The sequence below is a fragment of the Lemur catta genome, unplaced genomic scaffold, assembly GCF_020740605.2.
Source record: "Lemur catta isolate mLemCat1 unplaced genomic scaffold, mLemCat1.pri scaffold_65_ctg1, whole genome shotgun sequence".
Taxonomy (NCBI): domain Eukaryota; kingdom Metazoa; phylum Chordata; class Mammalia; order Primates; family Lemuridae; genus Lemur; species Lemur catta.
Genome location: NW_025423864.1, coordinates 961927 through 976622, shown reverse-complemented (window position 1 = coordinate 976622; position 14696 = coordinate 961927). Strand labels below are relative to the sequence as shown.

General features: G+C 40.9%; 1 pseudogene; it reads left to right on the top strand.

Annotated features, from left to right (window-relative positions):
- The window catches only part of LOC123629950, a 91809-nt pseudogene that overhangs the window by 16456 nt on the left and 60657 nt on the right, over positions 1 to 14696 (top strand).

Below are 14696 nucleotides of genomic sequence, written 5' to 3'. Positions count from 1 at the left end.
TTAGCTGAGTTTCCTTTGTTTTCATAACTTCACATGCTAGTCTACAAGCCACCAGTCAACACTATGCCCATTAAAAGCAACAACAATAATTAAATCTATTTTTCTTTTTAGATTGATCACCTTCTGGAATATTTGAAGTACCTCTCAAGAGGTGTTCCACTAAAATATTACTTATAAAGGGCAAAATTTGTGAACGCCTTACTTTTCCACACACATCAGGCTTTCATTTCTATTTTGCACTCAACCTATACTTTATACTTGGGCGCTTTAGCATGTCAGTATTCTGTGGCTTCCCTTCACAGCTCTTGTCAGTAAACTGTCGTTTAGAACTTCAAGCAGTGTCATGCATCGGAGCCCTTGTGTTGGTGCCAGATGACTGGTCCAGAGGGTTCATCACCACGGTGGAGAGTGTGCAGCAGAGAGGAATTGTTTCAAAACATACATATTGTTACTTTCCTTCTGAATTCCTGATGCAGGAATTGTTGAGAGTTGCCACTGTAAACAAAGCGAAAGATAAAATTAAATAGTCCTGTGTATTTCTCCATCATACCATGAAGAAATATTCATGAAGAGAGCATAGGAACATCTCAGATTGCAAAGGCCCAGAAAACACCTTTTCTGAAATCTTTTAAATGGCTTAAGAGTAAAGGAAGCTTTTATAACCGCAAGTTAATGTTTCTTAGGTGCAAATATATGAAGAAGACTTCAAAAAAGAATGATCGGATCGGGAAAGACTTAATCAAGAGAAAGAGGAGCTACAGCAGATTAATCAGACTTCCCAGTCCCAGCTGAACAGGCTCAATTCTCAGGTACAAATCAAAACAAAATACTCTTTGCCAGAATATGTGTATTTTATTTTTTTTTTTCTTTAAAAAAAAAAAAGAAGACTTTTTGACTTCTGTTAGTTGACACTGGATTTTCTGGAGAGATTAGCACCTGCAATGAAATCATTCTTAAACAATCTTGTGAGGAGATGAAAATGACTGGAAATTTTTTTTAACTAAAGTATAGTAAAGTATTACCCAAGAAATTGGATTCCAAAGTCTTTTATAAAATACAGTTCTTTTGATCTTTTTCTCATAATATTTATCTTGGTGGAATGGGAGTTGAACGACCTAGTACTCAAATAGAGTGAAGTGGTTTCTAAATTCTTGTCATTTTCTTTGAAGAGCTATGTGAGAGTGCTCCTGTCTGCCAAAAACATACATATTTCTAAAGGCCATTTACATGTGAAACTGAGGATTTTGTTCCGTGGGTTTCCAGATTTAATGTAACTGGAGCACTTTCAAGGAAGCCAGATAATGGTTACCAGTTTATTAAAATAGAATATATTAAATGTAAGCACGCTAAAATTAAGTGTAATAGGATATATTAAAGTAGACTCAGGAAGTTGCCATGATGGGTAAATACTGATGTTAATGAAGAAAAATGTAGCTAACACAATTTGGCTTAAAAAAATAAAATGAAACGCAACATTTTTTTTTTTTTTTTTTTTTTTGAGACTGAGTCTCACTTTGTTGCCTGGGCTAGAGTGAGTGCCGTGGCATCAGCCTCACTCACAGCAACCTCAAACTCCTGGGCTTAAGCATCCTCCTGCCTCAGCCTCCCGAGTAGCTGGGACTACAGGCATGCACCACCATGCCTGGATAATTTTTTCTATATAGATTTTTAGTTGTCCAGATAACTTATTTCTATTTTTAGTAGAGACAGGGTCTCGCTCAGGCTGGTCTCAAACTCCTGACTTCGAGTGATCCACCCGCCTCGGCCTCCCAGAGTGCTAGGATTACAGGCGTGAGCCACCGTGCCCGGCCGAAACGCAACATTTTTGATTTGCAAAATCTTGCAATGCTTTTGAATAAATAAGAGATCGTTGTGGTACCTTCTATGGCAGCTCTTAGCTTTAAGATTCTTAGTCTTACAAGACATTTTAAACTCTTAGTCATCCCCTTCCTCCTCCAAATACAAAGTAGATTGTGAATCAAACTTAATTTCTTTTCTGATTTTTATTGAAGGATTAATTTGAAATTTCTAATTCTACATGGAAAAAATTTTCAAGAGAACAATTTTCTCTCTAAGAAATTAGAGGAATAAAATAGTAAAATATAATAAAATAATTTTCTGAAAATAATTTATGCAACCTAATACATAATTTATAAACAGTGGGTAAGAAAATATTCTGGTTACTCTAGGTTAAGAAATCTCTCTTTTAGCTTTATTTCTTACATGCAGAGCTTCCTTAATTTCTTTTGTCACTGTATAAATAGTTTCACTTCCTACTATATTTGAGTTTTATCCATTCTTCTATAATAAGTTCAGATTGGTGATGAATTGATGTCTAAGACTGGCAATGTCCTTGCCATTACAGAACTTTTATCCAGCCCAGGAACATCTGTTCATCCATGCCATGTTATATGCTATAATCCACAAGTCATTTCCTGTGCCATCTGTAATTTTTGATAGTTATCAACAAAATAAATGTATTGTCTAGACACAGTATGGTATAATTGTGCTTATAAACTAAGGGACAATCTTAATGATATGTAAATGATATCTTAAAACTATTAAAATTTTCCTTTAAAATAATGATAGCCCAATCATTTATTTTTCAAAAGTGTCCTTCACTTTGGAAAAAGGATGTTAGAACTCACAAAGAAATATAGTAGATGGTTTGATGATCTTTGTTAAGTGTATTTACAGCAGGTTAAATGCTATGATATAATAAAAAGGACTGGGGTTACCTTAGTTGAATAACATATTATTTATTGTCCGAGTGGACTTTTAAAGGAATGTTTAGGTCAAATCATTCTGGAACTAGTTGCTGACACACCAGAACCGATTCATTCTGTCACCGGGGATGTTTTTAAGGCAGCAACAATGGTAAGATAGCAACGTGGTGAAGTGAGACCTGCTTAAGTACTCAGGAGTCAGAGAAATTTGGGGGGAAAGACCTGGTGGTCCTGCCACTCTAGTGCTCAGTTGGTGTGACCTTGAGCAGGTTATTCAACCTGCAGTGACTCCCTTTCTTCATCTGTCGGATGACGGAGTTGGACTAGATGAGCTCTAAAATGTTTCTTATAACTCTAAAACCTCTCTCTTTAAAAAATAAGTTACCTAACCTCTCTGAGTATCCTCACCTGTAAAATAGGGATAACGATGCCTGCTTCATGACTTCACAGAGTTGTTCTCAGGGTTAAGTAGGGGAAAAAAGCCTTTATAAAAACACCGAGCTGAAGTCATGACTCAAAGGTATTTCATAAATTATTTTAGTCTGTTAGAAGGGTGCATGTTTAATAGTTTCATTTAGTTATATGAACATGCTACTTTCAGTTCCTTGTATTCTAATTCCTGTGCTTTTTTTCTGCAAGGCATTCTGCTTTGTACTGTAAAGGAATAAAATACCAGTTCTTGTTATTAAAGAACTCACGATATAATTAGAGAGACATACACAGTCTGTTCTGAGCATTGCAGATTCCGTATATGTGAATTTGCCTGCGCACTGACGTGTGTTCCCCCAGATCGGCCCCTGCAGTGCTCTCCTGGCACATTCGCACACCTGAGCAACCAGATTCCGTATATGTGAATTTGCCTGTGCACTGACGTGTGTGTGTTCCCCAGATCAGCCCCTGCAGTGCTCTCCTGGCGCATTCGCATGCCTGAGCAGGCAGTGGCAGAGTCACCTGACATGCACATTCCTGGCTGAGGTTGAACACGGCGCTGCTGCCTTCCTGTTTCAGTTCTCACACTGTAGAAAGTTTCTTTCTTGTGATCCATTTAGTGCCATGTGTTTCACAGCTTTGTGCTTTTTGTTGGTAATTTCATTGTTTACAATGGCCACGAAGCGTAGTGCCGAAGTACTGTCAGTGTTCCTAAGCGCATGAAGGCTGTGACATGCCTTTACCGAGAACACGTGTGTTAGGTAAACTTCATGCAGGCGTAAGTTGTAGTGCAATTGACCATGAGTTCTGTGTTAATGAATCAGCAATACATAAAACATAAACACATAAAACAGCAACACATAAAACAAAGTTATGTATCAATTAGTTGACAAAAATACTGTGACCAGAGGCCTGCAGGAACTGAAGCCTGCATTTCTTCTAGGAACAATGGTTCAGAATTCACTAACCCGGTATTTGTTATGACTTTATGGAACATAACTACTGCCAGGAGCAAGAATTGACTATACATAGCACATATTGGACAAAGCCTCATAGTAAACACACGACTCCACGTGGGAAGACCAAGGGAGGAGGGAATAATTCTGAAGAGCGCAACTTGGAAAGATATCGCCCAGGAGGAGACATTTGGCCATGCCTTTTAGGGATGCAGAAAATGGGGTATAGGGATAAGGGTGGAATTAATAAACACTCAGAGAAAAAGGGGCTTCCTCTAGGTGTGTCAGATGTGGAGGGACCCCAGGGCAGGTGACTGTGCTAGATGTGGCTGGGAGAAGTCGGTGTGACTTTGAATAAGTTACTCAACATCTCATGTGTGGATGTCCTCATCTCCAAAATGGAGATAATAATATTAAGTATCACCTGGGGGCATTAAGAGGATTCAATAAGTTATTGTACGTGAAGGATTTAGATCAGTGTCTGGCCTGTGTTAAGTGCATGTACAGCATCTAACATTTATTGTGGGGGCTTTTGAATGTCAGAATGACCAATTCCAGCTTCATTCAGTCAGCAGTGGAAGCCATTTCTGTATCTATATCTAAATAGATCAGCTTAAAACTCAGAATTACAATAGCCTCAAAAAGTTGGAATAGGATTTAAAGCTATCCAGCTTTCCACACTTCATTTGGGAATTTCAAGATAGGATCAGTGTGTGATTGGAAAAACCAGAATGTGACTGTTTTTGTTGGCGTTCCTGCTGCCAGCGCCTCAGTGCTCAGGTCTCTGAGTCTGTCGCTGACAGCTGGGTCAAGAGTGCATTTGGAACCAATGACTTGAACTCTTCTTGATAAGCAAATGCCTTTGTTTTGTCCATAGACAAAAGCTTGTCAGATGGAGAAAGAAAAACTGGAAAAGCAATTAAAACAGGTATGTTGGTCCTTACCTAAGCCCTCTTGTCACAGTTGAGGTGGCAACTGCAAGTCACTCACACGTTTATTCCCATGTACAGCGTTTCTCGTGGTCCCGGTTAAAGGCGTGCGCTGCTGCAGGTGGCCCAGAGCAGCCTGTGCCTTTCATTACCGACTGAACCGTCAGTGGGTGGACCACGCTTGGGAACTACCAAAGACTTTCAGCCGTCACACTCGGGCAGAACACGCGCTTTCTGGAGCATGTTTCCAGCGGCACAAGCCTTAGTGTGTGTTCACTCAGATGGAGATTCTTTGTACACCCACAAACATCTGGGAAATATATTTCCTTGGTATTTCTTGCAGTTGCTCACACAATTTACAGTGGAAAACCATAGCAAAGATTTTGTCTCTTTCAAGAAAATGTCTTGATCACTGAAGCATTCTATCCTGTGGGTTCTCTAGTGGCCTTAAAGAATGAATATTGTTTCTCTTAATTCCTAATTTCCTTTCTGGACTCGAGTTGTCTCTGACTGCAATCTAAGAAAACTTACTTTATGCCTCAGTGGATGGTTTTTCTTCAGTGAGGACCCTCTATGACGATAACTCAGAAACAAAAAAGTTAACTCTGTATACTTTTCAAGTGTTTCTAATTTCTTCAAAATGAAGAAGTGACTATAGTTTCACCTTAGATAAAATTTGGCCTTGGAGTCTCGTCTGTATTGGTCCTGAATCTATACTGACATATTTACTATTTTGAGTTAGAATTATTCCAGATTGGGCACCTCAAGATTGAAACCCAAGCTTGTTGTGTAGAGCACGTGTCAGTGTAACTCCCCAGTTTCACCCACTGCCCATGAACCAACAGCCTTGTTCTCCCCAGATGTGTTTGCCAACCTGTCACTGCGGCTTGGTTTTCCACCTGCGGGATCCCTGGGGACCAGCAGGCCCTGCGGCTGTGCAGAATCCACAGGAGCACCCAGTAAGTAAGAGCTTTCATTGTGGCAAATAAATACTTAGTGTTCTCTTTAGGTAAAAATTATGTGCATCTCTGGAGTTTTGGCATGTAATACTACTATCTGTAGAAAGAGCTTCTATTTTCTCTCATCCCCTAATTTGTACTGTTCCGGTGGTCGGTGTACAATATAATTATCTTTGAGACACTGAATCCACAGGACACATAGATATGAATAAATTAACTGAAAGGTCTCAAACTGAGGTATGATTTCTTGAACAAACATGTAACATTTCATATGGGTCATTTTCAATTGGCATGCCCGACTCTACTCAAAGGATGTTTTTATGTGTAAAGAAAAGCAAAGTAAATATGGGCAAACAAAAAATGAGATGCTTCTTTTAGTTATAAACGTAAATTGAACAACTATGGATATGGCTGCCTGTGTGCAAAATAGCTTTTGACATTTTTCAATTGAAAGGATTTTCTTAAAGGATCCAAAAAAAAGTGACCCACTTAAACTGTTCTCCACGGCTGTGTCTGCCCAGGCAGAATGAAGCGAACAGTTGAGCAATTATTTGTGAGTGGAATTGATTTGGACAGTCAACCTGAATAAGTCAAACCCGAAGTGCCCTTCCTTTCCTTCTCAGTGGCAGTATCCGCCCCCTCCTCTCCCCACAGTCTGAATTCTGCGTCTGCTCTCCATTTTGCCTATGTAGACAGAAACTTTATCCAGGAAAAGAGTTACACATTTTTCTAGACTTTGGATTTGCTCGGACAGTTCACCCCACATTCCTTAGTTTTTATTAATGGTGTTTCCAATGATGCAAAAAATTTGAGATTTTAACTGGGATTTTCCTGGCAAGGCACATACAGACCGCCTGATTCTCTTGGTTGCCTGAAACCTCTCATACTTTGGTACTTGAGTGTGACTCAAAGCCCGTGTCTCAAGGGAGGATATGACGACTCTCTGGGTGGCATGAGCATGTCAGGATTTAATGAGCATCTCTGATTTGGCCCTGGTGTGACACAGCACACTGCCGAGAACTGGGTTTTCATGTTACCTGTTGCTAGTGCTGTTCCCTCTTCCTTTCTCATTTCCTCTTTTCTTTACCTGTTTCTTTACCTCTTCCTTTCTCATTTCCTCTTTTCAGTCTTTACTAGAAACATTTCTGGGAATCTTCAAACACAGCTATTATTCCTTAAAATTTTTTTTTTCCAAGAATGTAGGAGTAGACTAAGATTGTGGGAAACATAAAGAGAAATCTATTTAGGAGTTAGCTTCTACAGGTTGGGGAATTGGAGAGAGATTTTTATAAAAGATTAACAATAAAACCAGTAAGTCATTCAAGTTTAGGAGTAGAAATGGCATTTTTGTCAACTCTTCATTTACAGAAGGAAGAAAGGACTTCACCTTCTCATTAGACTTTCCTGTCACCTGGAAGGGGCGAGGCCATCAAGACCACACAAACTTAGCACCAACACAGATCCACGTTTGAAAACAGGACTCCAGGCCATGCGTAATGGCCTACAGTTTCAAGCTGTATTCAGTTTTTTAAAAAATCTTACATAATGGCAGAATTTACAGCAAAATCCTCAGAGTTAATTTCAAAAGAATATTCCATGTTTCTTGCTAATAGCTAAGCCTGAATTCAGTCACAGGCAATGATGCTGGTGACATGATGGCATATTCACCTTTTGGTGACTCTTCTGAGCTATAAAACTGAGGCTCACATCACTTACCCTGTGTGTTACTGGAGACGTCTAAAAATAGATGAGAAGATAAAAAGCAGAGGTGATCTCATTTCCCCTTTTAGCTTTTTCATGAGCCAAAGGAGCCAGGAGCCCAGGTGCCTGAGTGGGGCAGGGTGAGGTCACACTGTCCCGGCTCTGAGACAGGCGGCGTTCCCAGTGTTGTGTCAGGTCATCGAACTTTGTAGGCTACTGTTAGTGGCCGGGCAGCCCTATCAGTGCTCTCTAGTGGCTCACGTTAGAGAAATTTTCCTCAAGTTATTTTTAGGAGATAATTGAATAATGGCACAAAAGATGTATATTGTCTGTGTCTTGTGTGGAAGTAGGAGGCTGGGGTGGGCATTCGGAGTGGAAGGCAGGCCTACTTTGTGGCCAGGTAAAGCTGAGCTTGCTCCGTTCCAAGGAGTTAAATACAAAGATGCTGGCCTTGGAGCTATCTTAATAGTTCAAGTCTGTACCTTATTGTTTATTCAATGCAATTTGTTTGACATGCTCCCTGACATTCAATATCTAGCTGTTCTTAACTAGTATAAACCTAAGAGAAAATCCCACAAGAAAAATCTGGTCTTTCTAGACTAGCCTGGTGCAGCAATTTGGAGAGTAGGTTCTGCTGGAGAACCATGCAGAGGGAAGGGTGAGCCCTGCGTCGCCATCCTGAACCTCTGCGTGCCCCGTCCCCGTCTAACAGCTTAGGTTTCTTCCTTGAAGAAAATAGAAAACATATATTAAACTTGCATTTTTTTTCCTGGCCTCCTCATTGCCTCCAGTGTGAGGGTTTTTAAAAAAGTATGTGTCGATGGTAAGTTGCTTTGTTTTATGTATGGGCTATGGTCAGTTTTACACAAGTGTTTATACTTCTGCAGATATCCAAAACACATCTGTTTCAAAAAAAGAAAGAAAGAAAGAAAACGTATCACAGCCGCAGAGTAGGAGAAATTCTGGCCAGAGTGGATTTCAGAGGGGTGGGGAGAGATGGTGGCAGTGATGAGGGAGGTGAGCAGGATGAAGGAGCTTGGCGACAGATTTGGGAAGAAATTACTTCTGTGTTGTCTGCTTAATAAAAGCCACATAACATAATGACGCTTTGTGACTTGCCGCTGCACTTTGTTTGAAGTCCATATTGCTATAATAATGTTTTATTGTTCCACGCAGCCAGACTGCCCGTGGTACGCTCCGGACCGGCTTCCGCCAGACGCACAGCACAAGGCCAACGGTGAGAGCACAGCTGCACTGCTCAGTCTTTCATGTTGACTTTCTGATGGGATGTTGACTCAACATGTATTCATTTGTGCTCGGGCAAGACTTACTATAAAGTCGTGTTGCCCACACAACTTTAATTTGATGTACCTGGGGTTAAATTAAACTCCTAAAAACAAAGAAAATGTGCAGCTGCAGAAATGCGTGAATCTCCATTCTGGCTTCTGGTCCTGTTCCAGTCTCAGAGCCAGAATTCCATCTGGGGCTAGAAATGAAAACTTTCCGCATATCTGTATGTAACAGCAGCAAAGCTCTGCGATTGTACTACAAAGGACAAGTGCTCATCTATTCCAGGTTTAAATGTCACTGGCAGACAGACAGAGGCAGCCGAAGGCTCAGAACTGTGTTCCTTTCTGGCTAAATGTCAGACTCCATGGCAGAGCTGCTCGTGTAGGCCGGGGTTGCCCACAACAGCCACCTCGTAGTGTGCTGGGAAAAACCACAAGTCGCCTGTCAAGTACTCATATCTAAGAGTACTTTGTAATCTTACTTTTCTTTAGTTTACCATTCTCCTTCTTTTTTATAGAATCTGCTATACTTTCTACCACTATGCTTTCTATGGTCTCACATGGCCCCCTAGAAGGAAGCTGTATAAACTGAGATATAATCATAATCCCACTTTTATTCTCATCACATATAATCCAAAGTCCTTAATGTCTGCCACATGTTTGAAGTCTCATGACACACAACTGTGACTCTGACTTGTTAATTTCCAAAAATTTCAATCTATCTAAAGAAGCTGAAGATCTATTCTAATTTCAGGCCATTTAGTTCAGAGCTGAGATCATAGAATTCTAGTTTTTAATATAGGGAGTCCATTGTGGAGTGAAAGTAGGGAACCAGGGATACCACAGTTCGAGTTGTGAACTTCAGAGAGCTGCTGGGTTTGTCATGGTAGTCTATGTGAATGGATGCTCTCAGAGTTGTGCAGTATACAACCTGGACAGCTGTACACAGCACTGGGAGTGTTAAAGGCCATAGCTTATGGTAACATCACAGAGAAGAAATATAAAATGTGAGAACTCTATAATAAAATGTCCAGGTAGGTATTTATCAGAAAACTATAGGACTTGCTGTTTTTCTTTGCTTTCTACTACAGATATAACTAGTGGTTTTAATGAAGTTCTTGGGCTCCAGCTGTAATGGAGAGCTTTCGTTAGAAAGGCGTATTTTCCAGAATGGTTGTTGCATAACATCTGTGCTTTTGAAATCCATTGCTGTATAATAGCTGAGTTGCTACCCAATTATAATTTTCATTTTATATTGGTCTGGAATGAATATTAAAGATATTTTCTCCTTGAGTTGGAGTTTAATCACTAGAAAATACTCAATAGAGAATTACTCAGAAATTACTCAGTAGAGAATTCAGTAATATCATAAGTCCATTTATATATCACTATGCTAATAATTATGTAAAATAGAGATGAATTGTGGTGACATTCAGAAACTAAATAGAACATGCAAAAATGAAATTTCGTAGTCAGTGTATGAGACCTGCTGATTTTGTCTACTTAGGAAAAATATAATTCATTTTGTGACGTATACATATACAGTGTGTCTACAGATGTAAAACTACAGTAAAGAATAAACCTCGGTGCGTACCCACCTAAGTATTTTTAAAAATATTACTATTTTAATCTTCACAAGGATGCTATAAAATAGGTTTTATTTTAAACTGTTTTACACATGAGGAAACTGAGGCTTGGAGAGTTTAAGTAATATATCTAAATCCCACGGTAAATGGTAGCACTGGGATTAGAATCTCTGATATGCAGGATTCTAAGACCTAAGCTTTGAAGCAAACCCTGTAGTGCCTTTGAAAAGCTGCCCCTCCACTATGTTGAAATTTTCTAACATTACAAAGATGAGAATGGGGCTCCAATTTGGATAATAATATGACTAGTGTTTAACCCTCAATAATTTCACCTTGCTGTGAACCACAGCATATATTACCTGTTCTGCTCATCTGACACGTAGAATCTCACAGGTAAAGGACGCAGTCCTGTGTGAGAGTAAGAGTGCAGTTAGTATGTTGTGAACTAATGTGTGCATGGGCAGGCCTGGTGGGACCTGACAGGGGCGTGTTGCCGTTGGAAACCTGTCCTTCTCCACGCCAGCACAGCTCGGCAGCTCGCAGAGGCTTGTCTGCACCAGGGAGAGGGCTGACCATGGCTGGGGGGCCACGAAAGGAATTCTTGGCTCGGAAATCTGCCTGTGTGGGTTTGCCATGGCTCCTTCTGGCTCCACAGCCAGTGGTGTATGTCACAGCTGAAGCCAGGTCACCTGACTCGGCAAGAGCTCTGAAATCACCCTTGTCACAAATGATTCACGTGCCAGCATATAATGTCAGTAGTGATTCTTGCTTTTTGGTTCATTTAATTGGAAAGCTCTTTTGGGTTGTCAGTAGAAAAAAAGCCAAACTCTGTAAAATAATTTTAAAGAGATTTATTCTGAGCCAAATTTGAGGCTCAAAGCCAAGAAGCCTTGAGCAAGTGGACTCGCTGTGGCTGGGTTACAGTTTGGTTTTACACATTTCAGGGAGACAGGGGTTACAGGTAAAGTTATAAATCAATACGTGGGAGGCTACATTGGAAAGGGTGGGGCTTACAGGTGGGTTTAAAAATTCTTTGACTTGTAATTGGCTAAAGACATGAAGCTTTGTCTAAAGGCTTGGAGTGTTTTAAGATAAGGAGGTGTTAATCAGAGAGAAGCCACAGGACTTACATTTGTTGTGTAAACTGAGGACCTGCAGGTCTGTCTTGCATCCCCTTAGGCCTGTTAGTGGGTTACAAAGATGTCCCCAAGAAGGGAGGGGGTGTGATAAGGCCTGTCTGACCCCCCTCCTCCTGGCAGACAGTTTAGTTTTAGGATATTCCCTTGGCCAAGAGGGGGTCCATTCAGTCAGCCCATGGGGGGTGAGCCTTAAGATTTTATTTTAGTTCACAGGTCTGTAGGTTTAACTAAATTGCTCAGAATTATACAATAATTTTGTGGTCTTGATCATTAGGGAATTATAGGTTTAAAAATCTTTTGATTGTACAGACATTTTTGTTATGATGGAAGACATTGTTTTACTATATGACTGATATATTCAGGAATATACTAGTCAATATGCCATATTTTGGGCTGAAAATATGAAAGTTCAAGCGATGGAAAGAAAAATGAGTAGAAAAATAAAACTATATCTCTGATAATCTATAAGCAAAAATTATTTCTTAAAATTCCTATTTTATTCCTTTAGTAAATGCTTATATTTTACTCATATTTATAAGAAATGAACCTTTTAGAAATGAGGATATTTAATATTGACCAGTATATTGTGCGTTATAGATCATCCAGTTCTGTTTTGACTAATTTCCTGCAACTCCTGAAAAATTACTTTTCTGACCCACAATAAATGTATCACATTATATTTTGATCCTAGTATCTTCGTCTTACGACAGCTCAACCTGAAGTAGTAGCTCTATTAAATGTTTACAGAGAAGTAGCTTCATTCGATTAATAAAAGGCATGGCAGGTGATTACATTTCAATAATACCACTGGATTCTCCTCTGACATTTCTGAGGCCTCGCACAAGAATAAATGGGGAACTGTGTGTTATGTAGTATTTTTATATATATGGAGTTACGCAAATTAATGAATCATTCTCAGAAACTCACATAGTCTATCTTCCTCCTACCCGAGTACAACTTAGAAAGCTCAGATTCAAAACCACCCAGGGCCGGCACATGGTGGCACAGGGAGCCCTGAGTGTTGGCCGCCTGGGACCCACCACTTTCCGACTGTGAGGACCCTTGAGCGTGGACATGGGGACAGCCCAGCTGGCACATCCCAACTCTGTCCACTTGCCCCCCACTACCCTACACATAGCACCCCTTAGTCAGCCTTCAGGCCTGCGAAGAGGACAGCCTGCATCCTGGGAGTGGGCCCAAGGTCACTTGGGCAGTGACTTTGGGGGTCTGCGTTTGGGTGCCAGGAGCTTGTTCTGGAGGGACGGATAGTCTCGCTGTGAGGGGGGATGTGGCTGGGGAGGCCAGAGCGGATCCCCTAAAGCATGGGGACCAGTGAAGGCCCCCCGGCCAGGGGCTGTAGGTGCTGAGTGCCACCCCAGTCTTCCCGTCAGCGGATTTTCACCTTGCTCCATTACTGTCGGAGGCTATTGTACAATGCTCTGGAGACACATTGAAAATCAACTTTTCTTTCAAAAACTGAAGATTTTAAGTGAAGGTTTTCAAGTCATTTGAGACTTGGCTTTCTATCTTCATGGCATTAAATAATGATGTTTTTCATACATGGAAGTCCACAGATGTTAATGAGTTACAGTTTCTGTTTAGAAGCATTTACAAAAGAACATTTTGATCTTGTCTCATCTGTTATCAGAATAAGATGCAAAATGATTTCTATGCCTCCAGAACAATGATGGCATAGTAGAGTTAGTATAACCTTGAAAACATGTTGTTTGTTTCCTCCTTTCTGAAATGTCCGCAGGCTAAGTTTTCTGATTGCATTGCATGCCAGCCACTTCTGTCCATTCCAAATTTTTCATGTGGTGCAGAGTTGAACTTGGTCTAATGAGCTCGAGCTCGATTCTTGCATGGTTGGAAAGGCATGAAATGTAGGCTTGTGAGATTGTGCTGTGAGCAAACATAGTTCTTTCTTTACAATATAGAAGATCAAAGCCTAAATATTATAGCTGGCCTATACTAATGTCTAATAATCACTAATTAACTGAATCCTGACTGAATTCATTTCCTAGGACTGCCGTAGCAAAGTACCACAAATCGGGTGGCTTAAAACAGCAGAAACTTTTTCTTCACAGCTTTGGAGGCCAGAAGTCCGAAGTCAAGGCGTGGGCTGGGTCGGCCTCCCTCTGGACCCCCAAGGGAGGGTCTTTCCTGGCCTCTCACAGCTTCAGGCAGCCCCTCCGAGCTGCGCCTCCTTCCTCCCAGGCCAGCTTCCCTCTGTGTCTGCGTCCCCATTTCCTCTTCCAGTTAGTGTAGTACAACAGTCCACCCTAATCCAACGTGACCACTTTTTAACCCAATTACAGGATTACGTTGCAGTCATATTTCAAAGAAAGGTCATATTCACAAGTTCCAGGGTTGAGGACATAAATATATCTTTTTTTTTTTTTTTTTTTTTTTTTTTTAGAGACAGAGTCTCACTCTGTTGCCCAGGCTAGAGTGAGTGCCGTGGCATCAGCCTAGCTCACAGCAACCTCAAACTCCTGGGCTCAAGCGATCCTCCTGCCTCAGCCTCCCGAATAGCTGGGACTACAGGCATGCACCACCATGCCCGGCTAATTTTTTCTATATATATTTTTAGTTGGCCAGATAATTTGTTTCTATTTTTAGTAGAGACGGGGTCTTGCTCTTGCTCAGGCTGGTCTCGAACTCCTGAGATCAAACGATCCACCCACCTCAGCCTCCCAGAGTGCTAGGATTACAGGTGTGAGCTACCTCACCCAGCCCATAAATATGTCTTCTGAGGAGACAGAATTCAAGTCATGACACTAACTATATGCTAAGCCGCCTTTGCTGTGGGTGATCTGGAGTCAGAAAGGAAACTTCCAGATCCAGAAGGGAGAGACAGAAGCATCCTCCCTCCCGATGCTCTTCCTTCCTTCATCCCCTGCCAGGTGTCCCTCTTTCATCCATTCTATTTTAGCAGGTAGCTTCCATGCTAAAATTTCCTTCATTGGTCTTTGGGGATAT